The 7,500-nt window shown below is 37.3% G+C and overlaps 1 long non-coding RNA gene across 1 annotated transcript in view; it reads left to right on the top strand.

The window, feature by feature from the left end:
- The first annotated feature begins 1,388 nt into the window (after window positions 1-1,388).
- LOC137636936 (uncharacterized) overlaps window positions 1,389-7,500 on the top strand; it is a 145,600-nt gene continuing 139,488 nt past the window's right edge. The window contains exon 1 of the long non-coding RNA XR_011043305.1: window positions 1,389-1,479. This is a non-coding gene — a long non-coding RNA (uncharacterized lncRNA). The remainder of the gene's footprint in view (window positions 1,480-7,500) is intronic.

The following is a 7,500-nucleotide window of genomic DNA, read 5'->3' as shown; positions in this document are numbered from 1 at the left end:
GCCATTGTCCTATTCCTGCCTTCCTTTCTTCTTCCCTTATCCCCTTAGTCTTCAATAAACTCTTTCAGTAAGACATAATATTGACGTAATATTTTCCCACAATTTCGAAAAAGCAAAATATAGAAATACCAAAAAACAAGAAAAAAAACGAAGCAGATTAAAAACAGCCTTATTCTTATTGTCATGATCAGGCCTATATGAATTTGGTGCATAGGTTACTATGGTTTGGCGTTCGGTCCGGGGAGGCCAAGCCTCACTGAGTTGCAATATGAAGTTGAAAGAACTTGAAAAGCAACAAGATGGAATTAGAAGTAAAGTGGAAGGCTATATAGTGAACGTAGCATCTGTGGTTTAGGGATTAAGGGAAATATACTGCAAAGAGCCTTTTAAAATGCCTACAGTTAGCCGCCTGAGATGCAATATGGGCACTAGGTTCACATGGAATGATTGCTAAAACACATAAGAATTCATAATTATTGTTTAACTTATTTGGTAAAGGATATATGTTAATTTCCAAAAAGTAGCCTAGGCCTAGGCTTATGGTGACCTTACTTAGTTTAAGGTGTGGCTGGAGGAGGTTTTGTTCTGTGAGTTTGAGGTTTTGGGTTGAGGTATAATAGGAGGAGCAGCAGTAGGAGAAAATTGCAATTTAATAGAAAGTTAGTTCTATATATAAGTCAAACATTGCATAGCCTTACCTCCCCTACGGAGTCTCTCCTCCCCCGAAGTCCAGACATCTTCTCAGCTTCGGTGTTCGTTTCCCTGGGTATGATAGTTATTCCTCCAAGGTTTCCTACCTTCCAAGTACATACACGAATGATATATTCTTACTAAAACAATTGATAGACAACCAACATCGCCAACTCCACCGAAACACCGAGTTTACTCGACGCCATCAACCGATGTCACCAAAACCCAAAACCATCGCCATCATTACTTCAACTTTCCATATCGTTCATCGTATGAAAATGAACATACACTTAATTCATTTTAAATTGAAAACAAAAATAGAAATCGTAGTTGACATTTAAGCAAATAACAAGAATGAAAAACAAATTCTTCATTTTATAATTTTCGAATCTATGGAAAAAAAAACTCATTTGACTCAATGCAACGAATTGAATCAGCTGATATGATCCACCAGCCCAAAGTTGCCAGTTTGGCCTTTTTTCAGGCCAAAAAAAACTCAAATTTGACCTTTTGTATTTAAATAGGTTGGCCTTTAGTAATATGAAAAAAGCCTGCCCTTAAATACTATATTTTTTACCTTTATCTATTAATGGGTTGGCCTTTTAAAGCCTCTGTTGATTAGAAATTGACCTTTTCTCATTTGCAATACCTGGCAATCCTGCATCTGGCCGCGTCATAATGTGTCAGTGTTGATTCAAATGTGATAGTGGTAAGACGTGCGGTCGCGGTATTATTCATATCGGTAATAAAGGAACTATTCTAGCCAGCAGCGGTATAACAATGTGAAATGTAAGTGTAACATTTGAATTTCCATGTGTAGTATATCGATTGATATTGTTCTTTGGGTGTTTCCTTGTATGTGTAGATGTTTTGAACTTCGTGCTTTCGAGTCGGGGAAAATTTTAGTCAGCTGTTTACACAAATATAGTTTTTCGATGCTTGTTTCAAAATATGATCTTGCTCTAGGAACATCGAGTGTCATTCAACCTTCAATATGTCGTTTGGTTAGATATTTAACACAGGGAAAGAGTAATTTCATATATTTTATCATAGGAGAGTTCTAACGCCCATACGAGAGCTGCCATGGGCGTGGGAGAGCATAGGCCTACAGTAGGTATATGGCTGGCTGGTCTTATCTGCGTAAATATTCACAAGTTTCCATTCATAAATAAGTAAATAAACAAATAAACAATGTACGTACTATTGTACTAAGTTAAACGATAGTATTTGAAGCTCATTTTCTTGAAAACACGAACGTAGATCTTCAGATTTCGAAAATAGATTACGTGAAAGTAGTAGCAAGTTGGTGTGATTTCTTCAATGTTTTCGATTATTGTTACTGAACTTTTGGCTTTAATGCCTTCCTTAAGGTACACACACTCACGCAGAGAGAGAGAGAGAGAGAGAGAGAGAGAGAGAGAGTGAGAGAGTTCAAGCTGGCTACATTACGAGAGTTATTATGGTATCGTCTATTTGAATATCGTTATGTAGCCAGCTTGAACTCTCTCTCTCTCTCTCTCTCTCTCTCTCTCTCTCTCTCTCTGGTTGAATTAGACGATAATAACATGATAAAAGAATATTATCTCGAGACCTTATACTTGAATACACAGAATCTCCAACACATTCTCCATTATTCTCCAACTCTCAGAAATCTATCTCTACTAAGCAACTAGTGTCTGTTTTTCCCTCCAACACTTTACACCATCTTTCACAACGCCAACAGTCTCCAACGAAAATCTCCAACATCTGGGAACTTTTTGCTCCAACAATTTGATTTCCACCGCTCTTTCTCTACCAAATTTTCACGAACAGTTCGTCTCCATCAATTGTTCTCCAACACCCCCATCGATATTTTAGCCTATCTCCAACACTGCCTCTATATTCTTTTCATAAGATTCCTTCTCCAACAATCTTTAAGTAACTCACATTGTCTTTCATAACTAATAATCTATAATAGAACCTCCAACAATCTTTTTCCATCAGTATTTCCGACAATGTTTCTCCCTCACTGTCTCAAACAATCGTTCTCCCTCACTACCTCTAACAATCTTTCTCCCTCACTACCTCCAACAATCGTTCTCCCTCACTACCTCCAACAATCTTTCTCCCTCACTGCCTACAACAATATTTCATCCTTACTGTCTCCAACAATCTTGCTCCCTCACTGTCTCACTCTTTCTCCCTCAGTGTCTCCATCAATCTTGCTCCCTCACTATCTCAATCTTTCTCCCTCGCTGTCAATCTTTCTCCCTCACTGTCTCCAACAATCTTGCCCCCTCACAGTCTCAATCTTTCTCCCTCACTGTCTCAATCTTTCTCCCTCACTGTCTCCAACAATCTTGCTCCCTCACTATCTCCAACAATCTTGCTCCCTCAAGGTCTCAATCTTTCTCCCTCACTGTCAATCTTTCTCCCTCGCTGTCAATCTTTCTCCCTCACTGTCTCCAACAATCTTGCTCTCTCACTATCTCAATCTTTCTCCCTCGCTGTCAGTGTTTCTCCCTCACTGTCTCCAACAATCTTGCTCCCTCAGTCTCAAAATCTTTCTCCTCACTGTCTCCAACAATCTTGCTCCCTCAAGATCTCAATCTTTCTCCCTCGCTGTCAATCTTTCTCCCTCACTGTCTCCAACAATTTTGCTCCCTCACTGTCTCAATCTTTCTCCCTCACTATCTCCTGCAATCTTGCTCCCTCGCTGTCTCAATCTTTCTCCCTCACTGTCTCATGTAATCTTTCTCCTTCACTGACTTCAAGAATCTATCTCCATCACTGTCTCCAACAATCTTACACCATTATTGCCTCCAACAATTTTTCTCAATCACTATCTCAAACATTATGTCTTCATCACTATCTCAAACATTATGTCTATCACTATCTCAAACATTATGTCTATCACTATCTCCAACATTATGTCTTATCACTATCTCCAGCAATATGTCTCCATCACTGTCTCCAACAATCTGTCTACATCACTTGCTCCAACATTAATTCCAAAAAAGTGATTTTCCGTTAGTACCGTCTACAGCAGGTTACCTATAACACCAACAATGTTTTTTTTTTTCTTTTTACACCCAATCTGTATCAGATAATGGTTTCATATATATGTGTGTGTGTGTTATACAACAATACTCTATTTCTAGTCCAATGCAGGACATAGGCCTCAGACATGTCCTTCGTCATTGTGTGTGTGTGTGTTATACAACAATACTCTATTTCTAGTCCAATGCAGGACATAGGCCTCAGACATGTCCTTCGTCATTGCTGTGTGTGTGTGTAATACAACAACAATACTCTATTTCTAGTCCACTGCAGGACATAGGCCTCAGACATGCCCTTCGTCATTGTGTGTGTGTGTGTGTATGTGTGTGTTATACAACAACAATATTGCTATTTCTAGTCCACTTCAAGACATAGGCCTCAGACATGTCCTTAGTCATGCCTGGTGTTTGGCCATTTTGATCACCACACTGGCCACTGTGAATTGATGATGGTGGGAGACTTTAGTCTGAATGATTACAACAAACCTACCTAGTATGGGTGGCCTTGATTAGTACAGCCTGGCTGATCATGAGTATATGCAAATCCTTTCGCTACATATTTAGGAGGAAAATAGAACTTCAAACGTAAGTATACTAATAATAGAATCAATTGAGGAAATACGATATTAAGAAAAAGCAAAAGGAGAATATGTTAGATAAGCTGGAGGGAATCGTGTGTGGATGTGGAATAGATAGGGAGTTGTCTATCTGTGGGAAGGAAGTAGCGAGAGTCCCAGGTGGCTGTGAGGAGAGGAGTTAGGTGTGAGCAGTCAGGGCTCTCAGCGTAACCGTTCGTTCAACCCATATCAGCTGATGGCGTTTCAATTTTGGCGATCAACTTAAACTTCTTTCGAGCCTCTAAACGACCTGTTTCTATTATGATATCGATTATAATACATTCAACGCTTTGCATGTGGCTTCTGGGATCCTGTAATATAACCTGTTATATGTATTATACGAGATATGTGTAGGCCAACGTTTTCTGTGTGTACGAAACCCTCTCTCATGTTCTTTTGTTTGTTCAAGGTAGATATATTGATTAATAGCTTTACCCTATCATCTACTACTACTGTCAATAATAATAATAATAATAATAATAATGTTTATTGGACAAAATATCTACATAAAAATATTTCCAATAAAGAATCGGTCCAAACCCATATGAAGCAGAGCTCTTCGGGAACAATACAACTAAGATTATATTGTAATTAATAATGCAATTAAAATTTATATGCATATACAGAATATGTACATACTTTACATACACACACATTTATATATATATATATATATATATATATATATATATATATATATATATGTGTGTGTGTGTGTGTGTGTGTGTATACAAACGGAGAGCTTCAGTGCATAGTTGTTATGAGATTTCTGGTTTTTTTTTTTTAAGATCGAACGCTGTGTAATGCCTTTAGCTAAGCGAGCTGAATATTCCAATGTTTAATACCTTTATAGAGTTATCTTGCTTGAGGGTATAATCGATCACACTTTTCTATATTATTTCTCTGCCTATTGTTTTTTTTAAGTTTTTATAATTTGTATATTAAAGATTTATTTTAATGTTGTTGTTCTTGAAATATTCCATTTTGATTGTTCATTACTTCTCTTGCGATTTATCTATTTCCATGTTTCCTTCCCCCACTGGGCTATTTTCCCTGTTGGAGCCCTTTGGCTTATAACATCTTGCTTTTCCAACTAGGGTTGTCATTATTAACACGTATGAAGGGAAGAGTTAAGTTGGCGTTTCCTCGTTCCATGTGGATGAAGTGATTGTTACTTCCGCCAACGAAATTAGAAGGAGGTTATGTTTTACCCCCTGTATGTCTTTGTGGTTGTTAGCGAACAGCTTCCTGGCAACAATTTCAATCGTAGGGTAATGAATCTTGCAGGGATTAACTGATATGTAAAAGGCTGGAAATGGTTAAATTTTGAAAGGTCAAGGTCGAGACCTTATACCTGAATACACAGAAATTTCCAACATATTCTCCAACAACATTCTTTATTATTCTCCAACAAATGTTTCTCCAACACTTGAAATTATATCTTTAATACCCAGCTAGTGCCTTTTTTCCTCTCCAACACATTACCATATCTTTCAACACTGTCTTTCACTAAGCCACCAGTCTCCAACGAAAATTCCCGGGACCTCTTTCTCCATCAATTTTATTTCCATCGCTCTTTCCATCTATCTCCAACACCCAATATGTATTAGATAATGGCTTCATGTGTGTGTGTGCGTGTGTCTATGTATGTGTGTGTGCGTTATACACCAACAACAAACCGTTTCCACTCCACTGCAGGACATGGGCCTCAGACATGTCCTTAGTCATGCCTGGTGTTTGGCCATTTTCATCACCACACTGGCCACTGTGAGTTGATGATGGTGGGAGGCTTTAGTCTGATCGCTCACAGCAAACCTACCTAGTATGGGTGGCCTTGATTAGTACAGCCTGGCTGATCATGGCGATATGCAAATCCTTTCGCTACATATTTAAGAGGAAAATAGAACTTAAAACGTAAGTATAGTAATAATAGAATTAATTGAGGGAATACGATATTAAGAAAAAGCAAAAGGAGAATATGGGAGATAAGCTGGAGGGAATCGTGTGTGGATGTGGAATAGATAGGGAGTTGTCTATCTGTTGGAAGGAAGTAGCGAGAGTCCCAGGTGGCTGTGAGGAGAGGAGTTAGGTTGAGCAGTCAGGGCGCTCAGCGTAACCGTTCAACCCATATCAGCTGATGGAGTTTCAATTTTGGCGGTCAAATTAAACTTATTTCGAGCCTCTAAACGACCTGTTTCTATTATGATATCGATTATAATACATTCAACGCTTTGCATGTGGCTTCTGGGATCCTGTAATATAACCTGTTATATGTATTATACGAGATATGTGTAGGCCAACGTTTTCTGTGTACGAAACACAATTCGCGTAATCATAAGTTTAGACATCGTTGTCACAGAGACTTCAAATTTGGTCATGTTTGAGTGTTGAAGGTAGATATATTGATTGATAGCTTTAAGCTACCGTCTACTACTACTCCCAATAATAATAATGTTTATTGGACAAAAATATCCACATAAAAAGATTTTCAATAAAGATTTGGTCCAAGCCCATATGAAGCAGAGCTCTTCGAGAACAATACAACTAAAATTATATTGTAATTAAGAAGAAAAGGAAAATTTATATGCATATACAGAATATGTACATATACAATACACACACACATAGGCCTACACACACGCATACATACATACATACATATATATATATATATATATATATATATATATATATATATATATATATATATATATACAAACGGAGGGCTTTAGTACACAGTTAATATGAGATTTTTTTTTTTTATTTATTTTTTTTTTTTTATTTTTAAAGATCGGACGCTATGGAATGCCTTAGGTAAGTGGGCTGAATATTCCAATGTTAAATACCTTTATAGAGTTCTCTTGTTGAGGTTATACTTAATCACACTTTTCTATATTATTTCTCGGCCTCTTGTTTTTTTAAAGTTTTTATAGTTGATATATGAAAGATTTATTTTAATGTTGTTGTTCTTGAAATATTCTATTTTGATTATTCATTACTTCTCTTGTAGTTTATTTATTTCCTTGTTTCCTTTCCCCACTGGGCTATTTTTCCCTGTTGGAGCCTTTGGGCTTATAGCATCCTGCTTTTCCAACTACGGTTGTCATTATTAACATGTATGAAGGGAAGAGTTAAGTTGGAGTTTCTTGTGTGAT

Source organism: Palaemon carinicauda, unplaced genomic scaffold, assembly GCF_036898095.1.
Source record: "Palaemon carinicauda isolate YSFRI2023 unplaced genomic scaffold, ASM3689809v2 scaffold45, whole genome shotgun sequence".
Lineage (NCBI taxonomy): Eukaryota > Metazoa > Arthropoda > Malacostraca > Decapoda > Palaemonidae > Palaemon > Palaemon carinicauda.
The sequence above is the reverse complement of the archived record's forward strand: the minus strand, read 5'-3'. Positions and strand labels throughout refer to the sequence as shown.